At 33.9% G+C, this 23,502-nt stretch overlaps 1 protein-coding gene across 5 annotated transcripts in view; it reads left to right on the top strand.

Moving 5' to 3' along the window:
* Positions 1–23,502, top strand: part of RASAL2 (RAS protein activator like 2) — a 363,735-nt gene that overhangs the window by 193,003 nt on the left and 147,230 nt on the right. The gene's annotated exons all lie outside the window — the stretch shown is intronic.

The following is a 23,502-nucleotide window of genomic DNA, read 5'->3' as shown; positions in this document are numbered from 1 at the left end:
CTGTTATTTATAACCAAGTGACAGCAATGTTTTTTTATATAGAATTTATTTGAGCTGTAGCTAGTAAGGTTGCTGTTTTGTTGGCAAGTTGGATGACATGTTTCTGTATTTATTATTGAGTTCTAGATTTTGAAAGAGCTTTGGTGATCTTGTTAAAACCCTGAGATTGAGAGGGAAATCAACATGTGGGGAGAACTTAGTATTGAGTGTTTTATAGACATACCCTGTTCACATAGCTACTGATGTTTTGTTTTTTGTGTTTTGTTTTTTGTCTTGTACAATACAGCGTCAGATTAGGCTAATTTTGCAAAGCTCCCTTTGCATGTTATACATGACTTCAGTTCATAATTGTAGTTGGAGTAGATGACACTTGGGAGAAAGTTTAAAATCTCCATCTTGGGCTGGGGATATATGTAGTTCAGTGGAAAGAGCACTTGCCTGGCATGTGGAAGGCTCTGGATTTGATCCCCAGTACCACAAAAACAGATTGACAAAAACCCCAGAGAAACAAAATCTCACTTCAGTTGTTATATACTAAAGGAATTAATGTCAGTGTCAAAGCAGCTAGCTCTTTCTTCATTTCATATCAGCCATATTCTGTTAGGTGGTTTTTAAAAATAAATTTAATGATGGCTGTTTAAATAATTAAACTAGCTAGATAATTTTAAGGATGACATAATTTAAAATAATGAAAGAATTTGAAAAACATAAGTATGTTGGTGCTTTGTATTATTTGTTATGCACTTAGTGAACTATAGATTTTTAATCACAAACACTTGATAGGTAGATAAAACAGAATCATTATTAACTCTATGGTGATCCATATGTGTGATTCTATGATTTTTGTTTTAAAATAGGATTTGGTTTGGGTTTTTTTTCTTACATTTGGGGTTTTGCTTTTTTCTTTATTTTCTAAATTAAGTTCAGAACTCTTGGTCAGAATTTGAATCCTTTGTTTCTCTTATTATCCTGTAACAATTGTTGCTTTTCTTGAAATTAGTCACGTTAGTGAATTTTTTTTCCAAGGTCATATTTTCTTAGCATCTTACTTTCATTTTATCTCTGTGGCATGTGATAAAACCAGTTTAGGTGTAAGCCTAAATTATATTGAAAACCTGTCTGGGTGCAACCATTTTATAATCTTTTTATATTTCAAATACATTGGTATTTCACATACATTGAATTGACTGAATCACCTTTTTTCAATTCCTTTGCTTTCACTAATTTGCAATATTATGTTAATAACTAGCTTTGCTACTTTTATAGAAAATATTGATTATTCAACCTTTGTATCACAAAAGTCAACTGATTTTGAGGAAGTATAAACTTAGTCTTATTATTACAATGTGATAGAAGAGAGAACTTATGTAGTAAATTGTTAAATATCTACAGTGTTCCAGATACTTGTCTCCAAAGCAAACTAAGATGATGGGCAGAGGCCTCTGATCTAGAGACAGCCCTCTGTCTTTTGTCCTTGACAAATCTGGTACCTGTCTTAACTAGGCAGTTCATGAACATTTTCGGAGTGGTTATCCTAAATGAGCACTAGAAGCTGTACCCATAAATAGAAGAGGGGAAAGGACTACTTCTAGAGTCCTTTGTTACTTGCCAATCTAATTTTGAATTAGATTTTTGTTCTATTTTTAATCTCCTGCTGATTTGTTTTTAGTCATAATTTTGTGTTGTCAAATAATTTCATTGAATAATTTCGGTATATGTAACATTCTATGCCAGTCCCTAAGAGTTCTGTTTTAGAAGATTTTTATGTAGTTAGCACGATAGAATGAATACATATAGAAACAAAAATGAAAGTTTATAAAAATCAATTTTTTTATCCTGATATTTCAGTATGCCAACAAACAGGAGATTAATAATTTTAAATGCATTACAAGATAGTAATACCTAGGAAAAAGAAATCTAATGAGAAATGTGCAAGGCTCTTTATATAGAGAACTATTAAATAAATGGAGGACTATACCATGATCTTGCATTAGAAGACAATGTTATCCTTTAGTTCTGAAGACCAAAATTATAACATGGTTCCCCTACCCCTCCACACACACACTGGCAAATTGGTTCGACCAAGAATAGTCCAGATAGACTAGGCACATTGGTACACACCTGTGATCCCAGCAACTCAGGAGGTGAGACAGGAGGATCATAAGTTCAAGCCTCAGCAATTTAGTGAGAGCTTGTCTCCAAAAAGTAGGTAGTGCATGCCTTTAATCCCAGCAGCTTGGGGGGTTGAGGCAGGAGGATTACAAGTTCAAAGCCAGCCTCAGCAATTTAGCGAGGCCCTAAGCAACTTATCAAGACACTTGTCTCAAAATTTAAAAAGGACTGGGGATGTGACTCAGTGATTAAGTGCCCCTGAGTTCAATCCCCAATATTTAAAAAACGAAAGAAAGAAAAAAGAAACCAAGGTAGAAGAAAATAAGATGAGAAGACTTGATCTACTAATATCAAAATATGATTTAAAAGTACAAAGCAATATAGGTAGAAGAATAAACAGATAAACTAATGAAATAGAATGAAGAGTCCTAAAATGATCCCACAAGTATATGAACTTTTGGCATAAGAAAGAAGGCGCTGTAGAGCAGTGGGGAAAAGGTGATCTTAATCGTTGATGTTGGATCAATCAGGTAATTTTATGAGGGGTAGGGGGAATTGACCCCTATCTTACAGAATATGAAAAATCATTCCCAGGCTGGGGATATAGCTTGGTGAGTAGAGTACTTGCCCGTCAAGCACAAGGCCCTGGGTTCAATCCCCAGCACTGGGGAAAAAAAAAAAAAAAATCGTTCCCAAATGCATTGTATATCTAAACAAGAGAAATAACACAATAAAGCTTCCAGAAATAACATAGAAGAATATTTTCCTGATCTTGAATAGATAAAGATTTCTTTAACAGAATACAATAAACTGACAAATTGGACTGTATTAGGATTGAGAATTCTGTTCATCAATACACCATTAAAGTGAAAAGGCAAACTACCAAGTAGAATATATTTGTAACCCTGTATATACTGACTTTTATTCAATAACTGTAAAGACTTCCTAATAGAAAAATAAGAGGTTTGAATAGATAATTCATGAAGAATTCACTTAAGAATAGACATAAAGTGGTACATACTGTGTGGTTCCATTTATATAAAGCTCCAAACAAGTAAAACCAGTCTATGGTTTTAGATATGAGATGGTTAGTTTGGGGCAGGAGGCAGGAGGGATATGAAGGAGGTTGCTTTAGTACTAGGAATGTTCTCTTTGTTGACTTGGGTAGTGCTTACTCAAGGACGTCTACTTTGTGATGATACATTGAGCTAGACATTAATGATTTGAGCACTTTTCTGTATCTGTGTTATACTTAATGAAAAGGAAAAAATGGAGGAGGAATAAAAACCAAACTAGATTTTGCTGTCAAACAAGTGATAGTCACAGTGAGGGTGATTAAGAACTACAGTCAGTTCTTATGTATGCTGCGAAGGCAACCAAGTAAGGGGTAAAAAAAAAAAAAGTTCATTACATTTAGTGATGTTAAGGTTTTTAGTGAATTTAGAGATGTCCGTTTCAGTGCTATGTGGTGGCAGCAGCCATCCTGAAATGGCTTAGAAGAAGCTCATGAGTGGGGAATCAGAACAGTAAACAGTAACAGCTGCTTTTTGAAGTTTATCTTTGAAAAGGATGACAAAATGATAGATATTTCACAAATATTTAAGTGACTGAACAAAGGAAAAATGAAACGAAAGAATAGAGTAATAAATATATATATATGTACATGCTTAATTTGTTCAGTCATGTTGTGACATTGATTACTACTACTCTATTGTAGCTGTTTTAAAACTCTAAACAACTTATTAACTGGTCCCCTATATTTCTTCTGTGAATTTGATAAATATACTACTGACAGAGCCTCTAGAAGTAATCATATCAGGATACGTCTTTTGCAAAAAAGAGGCTATTCAAGAATAGTATTTTCTATTTCTATTACTAGGAGGTAATTAAAGCTTAATAGGTAATCATCATTTTATCCATCCCTAGTATTGAAGGCAAGGAGGACTTTTAAGAGGTTATTACTCCAAAATCCCTAAACAGCAATTTTTAATTTTCCCTATTATGTTCTTCCCATAAAAACATTCTTCTACTGAGATAACCCTCCTCCTTTACCAATTACTAAGTCTGTACAAATAAGTAGAAGGAGGAACAGTTTACACTTGAAACTTTTATTATCTGTAAGGGATATTATTTGAGATGGTTTCAATAAAAATTCTGAATAGTTATGTGCTAGATCCTGTTCTCAGCTCTCAGAATTAGCATTGAAAAACATAGACCAAAGTCTTTTCCTTCATGGAGCTTACTTACTATTGAAGAGCCATAAATAATAAGCAAGAGTAATAAATATATATGTATATATATAAACATATAATATATAATATTATGCTAGATGGTGATAAATACAAAGAAAAAACAAAGTAGGAATGAGGGATAAGACATTCCAAGGAATTATAATTTTAGCTACAGTGATCAAGGAAGGTGTCCTTGAATAACAGTTCAACAAAAGTATAAGTGTAGGCTATGTGGAAAACCTAGGGGTGCGAGGTTCTTCCTGGGAGAACAGCTAATATAAAATGACAGTATATTTAGAGGGTTCCAAGAATGGCATGGATGCCAGTGAGACTGGAGTGGAATGTACAGGTCAGTGTCAGGGTGGGGAACATAGGTGATACCATAGAGCTCTTGGGCAACCAGATCGTGAAGGTCTTGCAGGACTTAAGGACTTTGACTTTGCTTCTCTGAGAGTTGTGAAGTCACTGGCTTCTCTGTTGAGTAGGGGTACAAGAATGGGATTTCAGAGACCAACTAGAATACTATTGCAGTAATCTAAACAAGGGATGATAGCAGTTTAGGCCAGAATTTACCTCTTAATGTTATAGTTCTCAGACTCTTACATTTAGCAGTTTACAGATTACTGAAGACACTAAAATTTACATGGATTTTGGTTCACATTATTTTCCACTGAAAACATGATGTTTTCTTAAGGTACTTGAACATCATGTCTATGAAGTACCCTCTTCCAGATTTAGAAGATCCAGAAAAAATAGTTCCCCCTAGTACTACCAGGTTTTAATGTAGTCATCAAAAGATCATCTAAATTCAAACAATGCAAAGCATAACTAGATGAGTTTTTCAAAAAGAAATTACTTCTTCAGAGTATGGAGTTCTTTGTATAGAAACAATACTGGGAGGTGTAATAATTACATGAGAGCATGAACTAGAATTAGTAAATATTCATTTTCAGTGTAAATATAAAATTGTATAAAGTCAACTTAAAAAAATAGCTATCAAACATCTTGCAAGAACTCTGAAAAGAGATAAATGGAAAGCTGAACAGTAGACAACATTTTTGTGAACTATACATTTGTGGAAGAAATTTTCTTGTTACTACCTCATATTACTTACTGCCTAGTTGGTGGCTAGCACAAAGGTTAGTTAAGAATCCTCTGCTATCTGCTTGTTAGAATTATTTAACATTCAGTAAAGGTCATTCTTTCATGCCCAAATGGCATTAATTGATCAAGAATACTCGTTTGCAAGGTAATATCATAAACAGGATCATAAAACTGATTTAGTTAGAAAATACCTGACATTCCTAAGTTCAAGGCTTTCTCAATTCTCAAACAGAGAGTTCAGATCAAACATGATAAATCCAAACCCAAACATCTAGTAACTCAAACCTCAGAGATCTCATGCCTCTATTTTATTATACTATGATAAAATCTTAAAGTAATCTCATGGTATTACTTACAGAATCTCTGGATTTAGGGAGAAGGGAAGGGAAAAGAAGAGAAGGAAAAGAAGGAGGAAAGGAAAGAAGGAAGGAAGGAAAATAGGAAGGCCTGCAAACTGTTCTTATAATAGTAAATCTGTTATGTGGTACTCAAAAACCCATGAACAGGGCTGGAGTCAATGTGGAGGCACTGGGTTGAATCCTCAACACCACATAAAAATAAATAAATGAAATAAAAGTATTGTATCCATCTACCACTAAAAAAAAATTGGTAAATGTATTTAAATTATAATTTTAAGTAGTATGCTTCTGATACGCTCAAACTAGCCTTAGGAAAGAATATACTGAAAGCCTTTAAGGGTCAAAGTCAGCTATTCAAATTTCTCATGTGTATGCCAATGAAGAAAATAAAGAGAAAAAATTTTAAAACACCAAAAAAGAAAACCAAATTGGAAAAACCTCGATAAAAGCCAACCTTAACCTATCCTTTCCTAAATTTATTAACCTAAGTGACAAAAATTTAAGGAAACTTTGAATAAAACAAATATTTAAAGCAGAATATCCCCTTGAAGTCATTTATAACATTATCATAACGGATAAACCTTTCGGATCAAAATTATTAGAGAATGTTGATTGTTCACATTTTAGCTTTACCCCTGGTCCTCTGTTATATTAAATTGGCCTCAGTTCTACCTTCCTGTATGTATAAACTAATAATGGCTTACTTTTTATTCCCAAGACATTATTAGGGATATCTAGATAATTCACTAAATATTTTCAAGTTGAAAGAATCTCTAAAAATACAGGGTGGTAATAATAAAGTAGGTGTTATGTGAGTTATGAAGATTTAATATTATAAGAAATATATCTTTTGATAATAATGGAATTAAAATGCCAATAAATAATTACTGTGTATGGTAGTACTTAATAGTTAGGTTGATGGCTAATGGAATATTTTAACCAGTAGAAGCAGATCTTTAACTTCATGGTAATATGCAAATCTTTATGAAAAAATATCAATAGTCCACTCTTCCTAGCTCTGAAAGCCAGAGCCCAATAGATAATGGTTAGCCCTTAGTTTTCTTTGAAATTTCTTTAAAATGCCAAGTCTTGTTCCTTTCCTGTAAAATAAACTTAAGATAATTTGATGAACATCTATAAGTAAGCTCACACTAAGACATCTGCATAATACCCAGCCTTCAAACTTACATTCCACTCTTAATCTATTTTAGTGATATACAGGTAATTTAAGGAAATATCCAATGAGCTAAAGAACTGTCAAACCTGAATAATTAAGGTAGAAGCCCTTGAAATAATGTTTCTTAAGGCTTTTGGTTGGGTAGTTTTGTGTTTTCTTAAAAACTGTGAGCTGGTATATAATTATTCTTTGAAATCCGTTTCCATAAGATACATGTAGAAACTGATGATGATACTCTGGAAGAATGAGCTGAGACTGGGATAAAATATCCTTGCAGTCAGTTCTGCTATGACATATGTAATTCTAAAAAACAATTACTGCATACAGAATTTCACAGTACAAGACACAGAGCTTATGGGGAAAATGGAGTTATGAGTATAATTCTCAAAAAGTTGGTCATTGACAACATAAAAATTGTGAAACTATGTTAAAAAATACTTTAACGAATGTAGCACTTTTAAAATCCTAAAGCTTACTTGTGGTAGTGGACATCAGAATAGTTTGAGAGTTTATTGTGAAGTGATAGAAAGGGATTATTTAAAATCAGATCAAACATTCTTACACCAGCAATGTTTGGGTACACCTCATAACCCAGCATATGGTGAACCGAGGCAGCCATTTGATGTTTGAGGTGTATATGTGTATGAGTGTTTTATATATTTAACATGACTTGGTTTAGATCAGTGCAGTTTTCTTTGTTCACCTGATGTTTATCATAGGTTAAATTGTACACAAGCAATAGAAAAGTCTTGTTATATACAAATTGTTCCCTAAAATGGATCAATTGCAGTGAAATACTACATTTTCAAAAGCAAGCCTTACAACAGAACAAACCTTACTACCAACTTGTTCTAATCAGATTTGTCCATTAGAAAGAAGAAGCTTTCCTAACTTGCTCTTTTACCTTCTTGACACAGTAGAGATTCTTTCACTAATGCCTAAGGGCACCTGTCATTAAATTGTCATCCTTGATTTGTAGTTATTTCATAAAATTTCCAGCAGATGGCGGTAAAGTGTCTTCTATAAGGGATTCTCTTTCTAATTAACGCAGTCATTTGTCAAGACAGGATTGCTGTTCTCAGTTTGTCCATTTAAGCTTTGTGGGAATTGGTGCCCAAGAAGACCAAGTAGAGTCCTCTAAAATGTAATACCCAGGCTAGGACTTCTCTTAATCAGTCCTAAGTCAGTAATCGTGTATTAGTAATACTACTCTATTTTAATATTAGCAATTTTAATTAATAATATTAGTAAATTAATAATTAGCATATATTAATATTAGTAAACCATTATGGTGGTTGGGAAGGGGTAATGAGTGACATGAGCAATTAGATATGGTTTTTAGATTTAGCCTAGACTTTTGTGGAAAGAAATGGTAGGCAAGCGTCTAATTGTATTTCTTCCAGAAACCCCACTAAAGCTGTAGTGAAATGATTTATTTTAAAGATACGGAGAATGAGAAAGAATAAAACATTGACACACTCACACACACAAACTGAATACTGAAAGCAGAGAGTGTGGCAAATGGCAAGATCACTTGAGAAAGCCAGATCTGAACGTGGCAATGAAGAAAGCTGAGAATCCTCGTATCTTTACCACAGAATCTTCAAATGGTTTAGGAATCAATGACCCTAGGAACATACGGTAGTGGATTCCTAGGCCATGTTCTCTTCTCCGTTACGCTGAAGAACTGTTCTTCCCAACTATATGTTCACCCTAGGATAGGTGTGTTCTCAGAAGTCAAAACACAAAATAATGCAAAAAAAGAAAAAAAACGTGTACCTTGATTGGGGAATGTCAGGAAAAATTGAGAGCAGGGCACTTTACCAAATGCAAGGGAATTAAATAAACATCTTCACACTAAATGATGAGACGGCTCACTTGCCACTACTCTCCAGCCAGGAGGTTAGACGCATACCCTTTGGCATATTTTACCTGCCTCCCCAAGAAGAGATACCTAAGGTTGCTGACTTTTCCAGTACTTAACAGACATGAATAAAAGCCTCCAGCATGAAGAGAGAGAGGACAAAACAGAAGTTAAAAAATAGAGACTAGTAAGGGAACAGGAAACTAAAAAACCATCACTATCCTCAGAAAGGTAAACTATTACATTCATGAGACAAGAACTTAATGTTATACAAAGTCAAAGAACTTTTGTCTATTAATTTTTTTTAATTTAGTTTAACTGATACATAAAAATATATAGAAATTATACATATTAATGGGGTACCATGCAGTGTGTGGATACACATAAATCAAGTTAAACATATCTATCTCCTCAAATATTTATCATTTCTTTATGGTGAAACTTTCAAAATCCTTCTAGGTTTTTGAAATGTACAGTACTTTATTGTTGACTGTGGTCACCTTGCTGTGCAATAGTACACCAGAACTTCTTGTTCCTCCCTAACCGTAACTGAGGACCTGTTGATTAACCTCTTCTTATTGCTGTCCCCACCCTCCTTATCCCGCTCCCTCATAACCATCATCCTCTCAAATTCTATGAGACCAACTTGTTTAGATTTCACATGAGTGTGATTATGTGTATTCTAAAAATTGACAGAAATAAAACAAATAGTATTCAGTCATTAAAAAAGTATGAAATCCTGTTACTTAACAACAGCATGGTTGGACCTGGAAGGCACTGTGTTATATGAAATAAGTCAGGCACAGAAAGACAAATGTAGAATGATCTAATTCAACAAGTGGAAATGAAAAAAGTTGATCTTACAGAAGTTGAGAACAGAATAGTGGTTACGAGAGAGTGGGGGGAGGAGGAAGAGGACATGGGAGATTCATTCAACAGGTACAGTGTTTGATAGGAGAAATAAGTTCTGACAGCGCAGGGTAACTATAATTGACAGCAATGCAGCATATGTATCAAAAGAGTGAGAAGAGAGGATTTTGAATGTCCTCACCACAAAGAAAAGATAAAGGTGATGAATATGTTAATTACTCTGAAGTGATCACTGCCCAATATATACATGAATCAAAACATTACTTTGTTTCTTATAAATATGTACAACTATTATGTGCCAATCAAAAAAATAAAATATTTAAAAACTCAGTGGAAGTGTTGAAGATGAACTACTTCAGAAAGTGTTGGGGGAACATAAAATATTAGAAGATCAGCAGGGAAATCTGACAACAAAACAATGAGTTTTAGGCAAAGAAAGAAAACATTAGCCAAATAATTCAAGAAAATGCTCATCACTTACATGTATACCAGTGTTTATAGCAGTACAATTCACAGTAGTCAAGTTATGGAATGAGCTTAGGTGTCTGTCAACATACGAATGGATAAAGAAAATGTGGTATACATATACAATAAGTTTTAACCATAAAGAATGAAATTAGGTCATTTGCTGGTAAATGGGTGGAACTGAAGAACATCAAGCTAAGTGAAATAAGACAGACTGAAAGTTAAGGATCAAATGTTTTGCCTCTTATGTGGAAGGTAGAGAGGGGGAATGATTTTTTTAAAGTTGGGGGTGGAGGAGTTGGGTTTTTTTGGGTTTTTTTGTTTGTTTGTTTGTTTACCAAGAAAAACTATTCCTTAGCCCATGTATTCATGTTTTATAGTTCAGGAGCACATGTGAGTACAAACTTCTAAGGACTTCAATCCAAAGAAATTCTTTTTTTTTTTTTTTTTTCAAAGAAATTCTTTATATTCCAAAATCACTTTGCACTCTGAAAGATTCCAGCCCTCATCTCCTCAAAATCTTTCATGAAATCATAATTTCTGTAGAAATATGCATATGCCTTCTTTCTTGGTTCAGCCACACCAAACTTATAGAGAGCTGCAACCCCCAGGGCAACTGTGAATGCCCCAACGATATGAAACCGCAGATGCGTGGCCAGAAGACCCCACATCTGAGGTTTAGTCAAAGCGCTGGAAGCTGTGGCAGCTCCTGTCCTCCACACCAACATCCTTCCCAGTAGATGGAGAAAAATTGGGGGAGTTGATCTTAAGAAAATAGAAGGGAAACCAATAGAGTAGAGAAGGGAATTGAGAGGGAGGGAGGAAGGGAGATGGGGAAGAACTGGAGAAGGAAATCTAGCAAATTATGCTATGTCCATGTACAAATATGCCATAATGGATACTGCCTATATATAATTAAAATGCATTAATTAAAAGAATAACTATAATAGTAGAAGGGATATCAACAGAGTAAAGCAAGTGGATCAGAAGGAGGAAGGAGAGGGAAGGTACTGGGGAATGAGCTTCATCAGATTATGGGCATGTATGAATGTAGCATAATGAATCCTGCTACTATGTATAATTATAATGCACCAGTAAAAAAAATTCCCATTACTAAAGGATACAAGTTTTAGATTGAAAGGGCTTACTTAGTCCCTGTGACATGGCACATATTCATGAAATTTCAGATCATCTCTGATGACAAAGAGACAGTCTTAGAAATTTCCAAAGTAAGGGAAAATAGGTTACATACTAAAAATCAGAAGTCAGAATGACTTCAGACTTCCTAGCCACAGAAACTAAAAAACAATGAGAAATACCCTCAAATTTCTGAAGGTTCCAACCTAAAATCTATACTATACTTAGCTGTAAACCATTAGTCAGAGGTTAACAAAGACATTTTCACACATGTGGGGCTTTCAAAAGATTACCTGCTGTTACAGAGAAAACCAGGTTAAATATTTCCATACCAAGTGTAGAATGAAGACAACTGGTTTAGACTAAAGCAGCTCAGAAGGTTATAGTAAAGACTTCTCTAAGAAGACAAAATTGGTATAATAACAGAGTGCATTTAAACAACAAGAAGGAAATGTGGGTTTGAATTAATAAGCATATATAAATCTAAGTGTATTTTTTTCTTTCTGCCTTTTTAAAACTTCGCTGAAATAACTCTAATGAACAAGTTTACTGTGGCTCATAAGTGCTGTGCCTATGTTTTAATATATCACTTTGATTGTTCATACTTCTTTCAAGGAATTAAAAACCCAAAATCCACAATAGTAAAACACATACGAATTTGTTCTTCATGAGATGATCTGAGAATGCCATTTTTCTACCTTGATTAGTAATATTTTAATTGTTTTTTGTGGTGTTGTAGTTCAGTGGTTGAAGCAGGTTTAGAATGGAAGCCATCTTTGTGGAGTTCCTTCTTCATTCCTTCCTTCCCCCACTACTTGTTCATCTCTTGTGATGACCATTTTTGTTAATATGACAACCATCCTAGTTTTCTTAACTCTACACATTGCTCATTTATTTCTACCTAGATTTCTTAATAGTCACCTACCAGTCTCCTTGTTTCCATTTTCATTCTGTATTACTCATTTTGCTATTCATTTGACTTTTGTCTTGGAGGAGACATGTTACTTTCCTTGTTTTAAACACCTTTACTGGCTGTCCATTATCTATAGGATGAGGTTAAGATTTGCAATGACACTGCATGTCTCTATCTTTTTTTTTTTTATATACTTTTTAAGTTATCAGTGTACCTTTATTTTATTTATATGTAGTGCTGAGAATTGAACCCAGTACCTCAGACATGTGAGGCAAGTGCGCTACCACTGAGCTATAATCCCAGCCCCAAAGGTCTCTATCTTTTAACCCAGACTCGGTTCTCTAACATCGTCTTTCCTTACCCATCTCAGATACTCAGGCTTTTGTCCTCACAGGACTGCTTCAGGGTCCCCAGGCATTCTGCCACATACAGACTTCTGCTTACATTCAGCCATCAATCTGCAATGTTATGCTCCATTCTTCCTCCTTCACCCAACCTACCATATGTAGAAATTCCATGTATCCTAAGGACCTAATTAGTTATCACCTTTTGGAAATCTTTTCTTTCATTTCCCTAATCAGAATTTACCAACACATATCTGTTACTTCTAATATTGAGATGTGTATCCTTATATTTTAAGTTACTGGCATGTGTATTCTTTAATGAACTGGAACTCTTAGATGGCAGGATTATATCTGACTCACTTTGATATTAGCATAATATCTAGCGGAATATCTGCACAGTTGCAGATTTGAGTGAGTGATTGACAATTTAGTGAGAAGCATTAAATCCAACTTTGACTCTCAGTAAAGCATTTTAAAATGAAAGATAATCTTAGTTGTAGGAAATGTTTTTATGGAGAGGAAACTATATGTCCTTTAAAGAAATATTTTAGGAATGAAATTGGAGAGTTACCAAATATCATTATATACTCACAAGGACTGTGAACAGTTATAGTCATAAGTATTGGTTTTGACAAGTACAGAGTAATTGGTAAGTTAGTAATTGGTGAGTACTACTTCCAAGTTAACAAGATAAAGTGTCAAATATGCTTGTAACCATAGTTATGTTAGTGAGCAAGGTATTTGTGTTTTTTTAAAAGATTTTATTAATAACAAGTAATTTTATTAATTTTTTATGCTTATACAGAACAATAAGAGAAAATAAATTATTTAAATGAAAGAAAAATGTCCATTTTATCCTTCTTGCTGCATTTCAGATTATTTAGTATATCCAAATCACATAGGCAGTGTTAGCCTTATTAACATATTGGACGTGTATTGCTTTCCTAAAGAAAGGAAAAGACATGCCTGCAGTTAGAACTCCTTCTCTCTTGGAAGGTCTGCCTTTAGACAGGGCAGTAGAAATAGCACAAGCCTTGAAGTTCCCCTAACCTGGACTTAAATTCCATTTTTTCTCATCATTAACCCTGAGCCTCAGATTTCTTATCTATTGAGATTTGTATTGTGATTTGAAGAAGAATGCAGGAACAACAATATAAACTTTGATATGAGATGAACTTAATTCTCTCTGACTTATAACATCATAGGACCAATGAAATAGTACTGTAGGTATTATGTTTCTCTTTTGCTTGGACAAGTTTAATTTTAGTGGCCTAAAACAAATTTCAGATGCAACACCTCAGAAAGCATCCTAGCTCTGTATCTCATGGCTTTACTATTTTGTTTTGTTTTTTTCCCCATTTTCACTTGCATAGTTGGCAAATTCCTTCTAAAGTATAGTTATAATTCACCAGTCTGTTATGTAATGTAGATAGAAAGATCAAGATGGTGGTGTTTATAATACATCTTGAGATATATTTTGGAAACTTGACTTAGGCTCTTGACTGCCCAGAATCTTTTTCAAAAGGAAAAATATATAATTCAGATAAGTTACGTAAAATTAGCTACTTACAGGCGTTCTCTATTTTGCCTCCTCCCCCCAATCTTTCTCTCTCTCTCTCTCTCTCTCTCTCTCTCTCTTTCTCACACGCGCGCGCGCACGCGCGCGCGCGCACACACACACACACACACACACACACACACAGCAGGATTGGTTGAGCTGTTTACCAAAGCCTTTTAGTTTATATTTCAAACAGGAGAACTTAAAAATTAGATTGATGGAAAATCTAGTTTAGTTGTGTGCAAAACAGGCTGCAGATGCCTTCAGGGACAAAGCATTTGTTTTGTTATGACCCCTTTGGCACCCACCTGCCAAACAATTCTATAGTAACAATACTTAACAGAGAAAGCTCCCCAGTTTCTTCATAAAGCTGTTGTATTAGCTAGATTGCTTTTATTACCCTTTTTTACCTTTAAACTTACAACCTGTTTTCTTTCCGGCTGCCTTCAGATGTTTACCTGTTAATACCCTCCCCTTTCAACTGATGTTTAATATAGCACAAAGGAAATTTCCATTTCCATTCTTTTTTCTTTTCCCACTGCTTACAAAATTATTTTGTCTTTAGCATGCCTTTTCTAACTTTAGAGAGTAGAGCATAATAGGGAAAATTCAGGGTAGAAAAGAGTGAAAAGAACTTGAATTCACTGGAAGGGAAGGAAATAAAAGAGACCAAATTAGAAAGACAACTGGTAATAGAATAAAAATCATTGTCTCTGTTTATTTTTTCCACTTATAGGCCTTTAGATATTTTTCTCCCTTATTTTAATAACAGTAGTGCCATTAAGAGTCAAAAACATTTTTAAACAAGTCTTTTGTAATTAATTTTTAGAAGTAAGAATTATAGAGAAATATTCAGATGTGTGTATTAGGAACTAGGGATAGAGCTAATGAAATAATATAGCGGTGTGACTGAATATAAGAGGAAAGAGAAAATATATTTAAAAGTAGAATTTCAGTAGCAGTGCCTACAACAGTTGGATAGAAATAGTCTTGGAATAGGCCACTAAAAGCTAGAAAGTTCCACAGTGGAATATATGACTCTGAGAAAAGAAACTTCTTGCAAGATAGGAGAAAGGAGAAAATTTGGCTTTATCATGTTTTCCATCAGTAATATGATATAGGATTATGAGCTTTTATGACTAAATGTGTTACTCTGGTTAATAAATTAGAATTATATTTTCTGAAGCTTTCCCAAGGTTTAGCAATGAATTTTACTACTATGTGATATATATGCCTAAATAATACCTTTAAGTCTGGGACTACTGTCGCTTTTAGTTGATACACAATTTAAAGAAAAATTAACTTTGCAGAATCTCATGGTGATATAAAAGGTGGGTTTATGTTTTTTTTCACATTAGAAATGGTGAACCATAGATCAAATAAAAATGGGTTGTCCATCAGAGAGTAAGAATAAATTTGAAGTTTCATTAACAGAAATATACTTCTCTCTTATTCATTGCTAATAAGTAAAATTAATGATTGGGTTTTCAAAAGAAATGGTATTAGACTCTATCATGTTATACCCTATTTCTGTTTAATTGGTAATAATACTATGCTATTTCAGAATTGGTATTTTATCAAAATTTCGTGTCTCAGGAAAGAATATCTAATTAAATTGTGTTTTCTTCACTGTAATCTCCCATTTTCCCTATTTTATCTTTCCTCCTATGGACTTTTGATCATATATTTTAAGTGATGGTTCTTCCTGCCTGTAGACAAAACCTAGCATTATCTTTGTTTAAACTAAGATGATAGCATATCAATTTCTAAGGTTCTTACTAAAAGATAAGTTTGATTATAAATAGAATAATTTTATTATTTCTTCATTGCATTGAATGAATTTAAAAAATTATCAAACTCCTTTTTAAAATTCTAGTATTTGTATATATCCAAGTTTAGTTCCTGCCATCGAGGGCCTCTAAAATAGCATTTTAAAACCACAGTATGTCCAGTGTTTTTTATTAATCCATTAAATTAGACAGAACATTTTGTTTTTAAGATAGGGTCTGGCTGTGTTGTCTAGGCTAGTCTGGAACTCATGTGTTCAGTGATTCTCCCACCTCAGCATCCCAACTAGTTGGGATTACAGATGCGTGCTATGGCGCCCAGTTTAGGCATTCTTTTCTTTTTTTTTTTTTTCATATGTATATTTGTATGTATTTTTTTTTTAGGTGTCAATGGATCTTTTATTTTATTTATTTATATGTGTTTAATATGTATATTTACATGTATTTTTTAGGTGTCTTTTATTTATTTATATGTGTTTAATATGTATATTTATATGTATTTTTTTTAGGTGTCAATGGATCTTTTACTTTATTTATTTATATGTGGTGCTGAGTATCGAACCCAGGGCCTCACACTTGCCAGGCAAGTGCTCCACCACTGAGCCACAACTCCAGCTCCCAGTTTAGGCATTCTTGAGGCTAGAAAATCTTCTTGAAGAAGAATCTTAGATATCAGAAAACCATTAACATACCAGAGAGGAGAATGTATTAATAATGATAGTGTATTATTAAATCTAAAAGCATGATTAGCAGTAGACAACCTTGTTGATTCTTATATCTAGAAAAACAGTATAGAAAATCCAATAGGAATATACAATATAAACTTCTACAAGGAGAACAAAATGTATACTTGGCAGAGTAAACTGGTGGTGGCTGCCGCAAAAGTTATGTTCACACCCTAATCCCCAGAACCTGTGAACATGACCTAATTTAGGAAAAGGTTATTTGCAGATGTATTTAAAGTAAGAATCTCAAGATGAGAGTATCTTTTAGGTGAGCCCTAAATTCAGTGATAAATGTCCTTAAAAGACATAATTAGGAAGACCACCTTTTGAAGACAGAAGCTAACATTGAAAGTATGTGAGTTAAGAAAACTGGAGCCACCAGAAAGTAAAAAGGGCAAGGAAGGATTTCCCTCTGTAGCCTTTTGAGGAAATATGGCTTTGCCTGTACCTTGATTTGAACAAGGGGCCTTCAGAAAATTATGAGAATAAATTTCTGTTGATTTAAGCCATTCATGTTGTGATAATTTATTATGACAGCCCTAGGAAACTAATATACCTGATTATTTTTTCTAATGAATTCAGTGAATTCTTGGAATCTTTACAAATTTTCATCTCCAATCATTTTTAGGAATCTCCTATTCTTCCTGTTTCTTAGTATCACTGATTATCACCTCAAATTTATCTCTTTATATTTCAAAAACAAAATTAAAGAATAGTATGAATGTGAAGTAACAATTGGCTGTGCAGCCAGGTAGATACAATGGTGACCAAATGCTGAGGGTGCTGAGGTCTGGGTGTGTGTTACCTCATTTCCTTATGGCAAGTAGTCCTGTGAAACAAATCCTGTTGGAGTCCTCATTTTATAAATAAGAATACTGATGCCAAATGAGTGGCAGACCCAGAATTCAAACTCAGGTCTAAACAACTTCTCATTTATTATGGTGCTTCCTACCTCTTGAGACAAATACAATTACTGATGGACTATTTTTGTTTAAAAAACGACCTATAAATAGTAACAGGCAACTGTGAGATCATGTCTCTTCCTCTCCTCCATTTTTTTTCCCCTAATTCAAAGCCCTTCAGAGTGACTGACTTAACAAATTGCCTTTCCCTAAGGAATTCATCCTTTCCTTCATCAAATATGTTTCAAAATTCCTGTGAGGTTGCACACTGTTCTAGCCTGTGTGGACAAAGCATTCAAAAGAGTCAACAAAAAAACATAAAACCTCCCACTTTCGCAGAAATTACTTTCTGCTAGAATAGAATGGCAAAACCAAACAGCTTTACTATGGTAAGAAATGTGGTGGAAGAAAAACACAGTGGAGTAAAGAATCTAGGGAGAAGAGGGCAAAGGAATATTCCTTTATATGTGGTGGTGAGGGAAAGCCTAATGGCATGTGGTGAAGACCTGAAGGGCCTGAGAGGCGCTCAGTGTAATGAATAGCAAAGACTCACTTCAAGGCACATCTTTGGGAAATTTCAGAACATCTGCAAAAAGAGGACTTCCTAAAAGTTTTTAGAAATTTGAAACAGAAAATTATTTTCTAACAGATTTCAGTGAGAGTGGCATCTCACTTCTTAAAAGTAGTATTAGAAGCTATGAAATAGATCAGTGCCCTTGGAAGTCCAAGGAAACATGATTTCTAAGCTAGAATTATAATCTAAGCTAATATCAAGTGTAAGAAGGTGAGAGGAAGACAAAAGGGAATCCCCAGAATATTAGTAAAAGGAAATCCCAGGATGACAACTGAGTAGCTGAGTATCCATTCCAAACTGGGTCAAACAAATGGAAAACTTTAGTGTCAACTTGATTTATTTCATTATTTCTAAATAGTAATAGAACTAGGTAGAAATATCTAGAGAGGAATTTTTATTTTTAGATAAATACCAACAGAAAGAGCTAAAAAATAAAGATGATTGCTTTTGGTGAATCGGGGTATAAGGCCATTTTTTATTAACCCATTTCATTTTAAATACTATTTTTTTTCACAAATATCACTTTTTACATATATCATGTGGATAAAAGTAATGTGTAATTTAAGGAAGCAGTTTTTTCTGAATGCATAAAATCAGCATGATGGCTTCTAATTCAGAGTTATGAGACATCAAATGTTAAATGTAAATTGCTGGCACATTGTTAAATGCACATTGCTGGCATATAGTCAGTGTTTACTGTTTCCTTCTTTCTCCAAGTTTTGCTGCATTTTCTATAAGAAAAAAACATTTGAAAGCCAAACAATCAATATAGAAATATTTAAGTAGGGTACTGCAATTTCAGACTAAATACTATTATGTACAGTTTAATAGATTATGACAAATATTCAAGATGATAGAACTTTGGAGACAAAAGTCCTTTTCATTAAAAAAAAAAAGTAACAGTGAAATGCACAAATTAAGTACATACCAAAAATTAATTTGATTGGTGAAGTTTAACACTCTTTCCCTTGATGGCCATGGATTTGTTTCTTATATGAACAAAACAGGAAGCTCTGTCATTAGATTTAGCAGTATTTAGGTTAGCATTTATTGTACATTCAGTAAGTCTTGGTAACCTATATTGTTGACTAAATTATCTTAGAATATTGGAGCCATGAGGGAATAAATATCATTGAATGCTAAAGTTAAGCATTAGTTTATTACAATTCCATTTTATTACAACATTGTTAGCTGATGACTCATAAGGCCATGCACAAATCTTTTCTCAAAACTGAAAAAGTTTAGAAGATTAAACTACTAAGGATTAATTAAACCTTAATATGAGAAACATAAGAAATATATTATGTTGTCTTAATGCTACACTTGGAACATACACTCAAGATTCTGCAAGATACTTTCCTGTCTGCCTAACTTGAAATTATTTCACAAAAGTATTCCATTTGTGTCTCTTCTTGGATGATTTATGATGTCATCATTTTCTCATCAAGTCATCTGTGGTCACACTATGGAGTGAATGGAGCAAAACACTGAGCAGTATTCTTAGTGAAGAGGAATATACTTTTTGACAAACTTTATCCCGATAGGCTTTTTCATGTGATCGTAATTGCAGTGGCCTCTACTCTGTATCATGCAATGAATACATAAAAATGTTCCTTGGTAAAAGAATGATACATTTCTATAAATGGAAAGAAAGGAAAAGATTTCAGAGAATCTAAAATGTTAATAGACTGGGTGCTGGTGAATGAAGAAATCTATAAAAATATTTTTAGCAAAGAGGTATGGTTTTTTAAAAATTTTTTTAGTTGTAGATGGACACAATATCTTTCTTTATTTATTTTTATGTGGTGCTGAGGATTGAACCCAGTGCCTCACATGTGGGAGGCCAGCATTCCACCCCTGAGCTACAGCCCCATCCCTGAGGTAAGGTTTTTGAGGGAAAGAATACTAGGTGAAATCAGTGATGAATGATGAAAATTCTCGTTTTCCTTTTTCATCTTCTCATAACTCCTTTCCCTTGACTACTATTTTCATTTTATTTTACTCAGCAAACACTTATGTGCTTGTTTGGGACAGGTACTATTCTAAGCATGTTGCAAATGTTTACTTATGTAACCTATGAGGTAGGTACTGTTATTATCCCTGTTTGCTTGTTAGTACTTAATGAAACTGAGGCAATGCTTTTCTAAGACCCTGTGAGTAGTAAACAGCATCACTGGCATTTGGACCTTGGAATTTGGCCCAAAAGTCAGTTCCCTTAGCCACTGTTCTCTTCCACCTAATAATGATACTTTAGAAGTGAGTGAGTGAAAGTGCCCAAGTTCAAGACTCCCGATTGTTCTGACATTGTCAGTGTTTGAATTTTTGCATCCTTATGAGAATAGAAGTTGTCTATTTTACTGTTATTTACTGGGGAAAATATGTAGTTGTTTATTCTATAAAACATAGTATCTAAATTTATTAATGCTGAAGTTAAAGATTAAAAAATACCATTCTAATGAAGGTTTGTTTCAGTCGGATAAAGATGTAATTCTAAGAAAAATTAAAGAATCTGATTTATTTAAGAATTAAAATTATATGCCCATGTTTTTCTGTAACTTACCTTCACTAGTAGTTTCTACCAGCAGATAAATTCGCCCATTGGATAAAGTAAACTCAGCATGCAGCTTGGTTTTTAAACTCATTTAAAATTGGTGTATTTAACATGCTAATAATGTCATATTAGTAAAATGCCAAAATAAGTGAAAATGCTTTCATCCCAGGAAGGTCTTAACTTTGAGTGATATTTTATAGATGACAAAAACTTTAAAAAAAGAAGAGAGATTAATAAATTTGCTGAGGAAACATTAATTGGAAACTAAAGGCAGAAGAATCACAGAGCCTCCATTACATTTCCCAAGATCTTCCAGAGAAATCAGAACAGGGATATCATCGTATGGAAACCGAAGAATCCCTTTCTCCCCCAAATTAGGAAATAAATAAAATGGTTTCCATCTTACTGGCAAGAGTGTCAGGCCATTCCAATAATTTTGAGGAAAAAAAAATGTGTGTGTGTGTGTGTGTGTGTGTGTGTGTGTGTGTGTGTGTGTTTCTCAGAGAAGTTCTAGATCTGAATTGTGAAGTTTTATTGTTAAAGGACCATGATTTATTCTGTACTATCAGTTGTTATATAATTAAAATTCTCTCCCACAAAACATTCAAAATTTCCTTTTTTTATGATGCATGTTTTAATTTTACATCATATTTGTGCTTGTAAAAGTGAAATTAAAAAGTGACTTGTAAAATGTTCAAAATATGTTGTACATTCCTATTCAGCATTTAATTGAGCTCAATATTTGTTGAATGCTATTTGTATTCTCTTTGTATGGACATTTTACATTCTCTAAATGATAAGGAAGTTGCATCTCTTGTAACAGGATTCCATTCACCACAGTTTTTTCCGTCACTGCCAGTAGCAACAAAAACTCAATATAGTCTCTAATGTTTCACTTGTGATAGCAGATTAACTTAACAGAAAATCAATAAACCTAACAAATATTTATTTATTTATTTATTTTAAATATTTTTTTAGTTGTAGATGGGCACAATACCTCTACTTTATTTATTTATTTTTATGTGGTGCTGAGGATCAAACCCAGTGCCTCACACATGCTAGGCAAGTGCTCTACCCCAGAGCTATAGCCCCAGCCCCACATATTTATTTCTAAAGCCACTGAAGGAAATTACTTTTGAAAGGCCATTTTTTATTAACCTATTTCCCCACCCTTCTTCTCCCCACCCTCCTACTGGGATTTAAACGCAGGAGCACTCTACAACTAAGCTATATCCCAGCCTTTTTTATTTTATTTTTTTGATACAGAGTGTCTCTAAGTTGCTTCACTGGCCTTGAACTTGGGCAACTATCCTGCCTCAGCCTCCCAACTACCTGGGATCACAGTCATGTACCACCACACAGCTTTGAAAACTTTTTTAAAAATATTTTTTTACTGATTCATTGTAGTTATATATAATGATGGAATTTGTTGTTACATATTCATACATGCACACAACATAACAATATAATTTGACCAATATTACTCCACAGTCCTGCTCCCTCCCTCCCCACCTGTACTCCCTGGTCCCTTTCCTCTACTGATCTCCCTTTGATTTTCATGATTCCTAACACTCCCCCACTCACTCACCCCACCGCCTGCCACCTGCCACCTTTCTTTTCCTTTTCCCTCTCTAGCTTCCACATGAGAGAAAATATATGACCCTTGACCTTCTGAGTTTGGCTTATTTCACTGAACATAATGGTCTCTAGTTCTGTTTATTTTCCTGCAAATGACATAATTTTATTTTCTTTATGATTAAATAAAACTCCATTGTGTTTATATATGACATTTTTCATTCATCCCTTGATGTACACCTAGGCTGGTTCCATAGTTTTGCTATTGTAAATCGTATTGCTATAAATGGGTATGCATATATGACTGTAATATGATGACTTTAATTCTTGAGGCTAAATACCAAAGAATGGTATACCTAGGTCATATGGTGGTTTCATGCCTAGCCTTTTGAGAAACCTCTATACTGATTTCCATAGTGGTTATACTCATTTACAGCCCCACCAACAGTGTATAAGTGGTCCTTTTTTTCCACATCCTTTCCAGCATTTATTATTGTTTGTATTCTTCCTAATGGCTGCCATTCTGAATGGTGTGAGATGAACTCTCAGTGTAGATTTCATTTGCATTTCCTAATTGCTAATAATGTTGAACACTTTTCATATATTTGTTGGCCATTTGTATTTCTTCTTTTGAGATGTGTCTGTTTAATTTGCTCATTTATTAATTGGGTTATTTGTTTTTTTGAGTGTAAAGTTTTTTGAGTTCTTTAGGTATTCTAGATATTAATCCTCTGTCGGAAGAGTAGCTATAGCTAGCAAAGATTTTTCTCCCATTCTGTAGTTTTTCTCCCCACATTCCTAATTGTTTCCTTCGGTGTGCAGAAGCTTTTTAATATAATGCCATCCCACTTACTAGCTCTTGGCATTATTTGCTGAGTTTTAAGGGTCCTATTGAGAAAGTCGTGACCTGTGCCTATGTGCTGAAGTGTTGACTTTCTGTTTTCTTGTAGGAATTGCACAGTTTCTGGGTCTTTTATCCATTTTGAGTTGATTTTTGTACAGGTTGAGAGATAAGGGTGTAATTTCATTCTTCTATATATGGATAACCAGTTTTCCTAATCCCATTTGTTAAAAAGGCTTTCTTTTCTCCAATACATGTTTTTGGTACCTTTGTCAAGAATCAGACGACTGTAAATGTGTGGGTTTGTCTTTGCATCTTCTTTTCTGTACCATTGGTCTATGTGTCTGTTTTTATGCCAGCGCCATGCAGTTTTTGTTACTATAGCTCTGTAGTAAAACTTGAAGTCAGATATT

The sequence above is a fragment of the Sciurus vulgaris genome, assembly GCF_902686455.1.
Source record: "Sciurus vulgaris genome assembly, chromosome: 12".
Lineage (NCBI taxonomy): Eukaryota > Metazoa > Chordata > Mammalia > Rodentia > Sciuridae > Sciurus > Sciurus vulgaris.
Note: the sequence above shows the minus strand (reverse complement) of the source record. Positions and strands in the feature narration are given on the sequence as shown.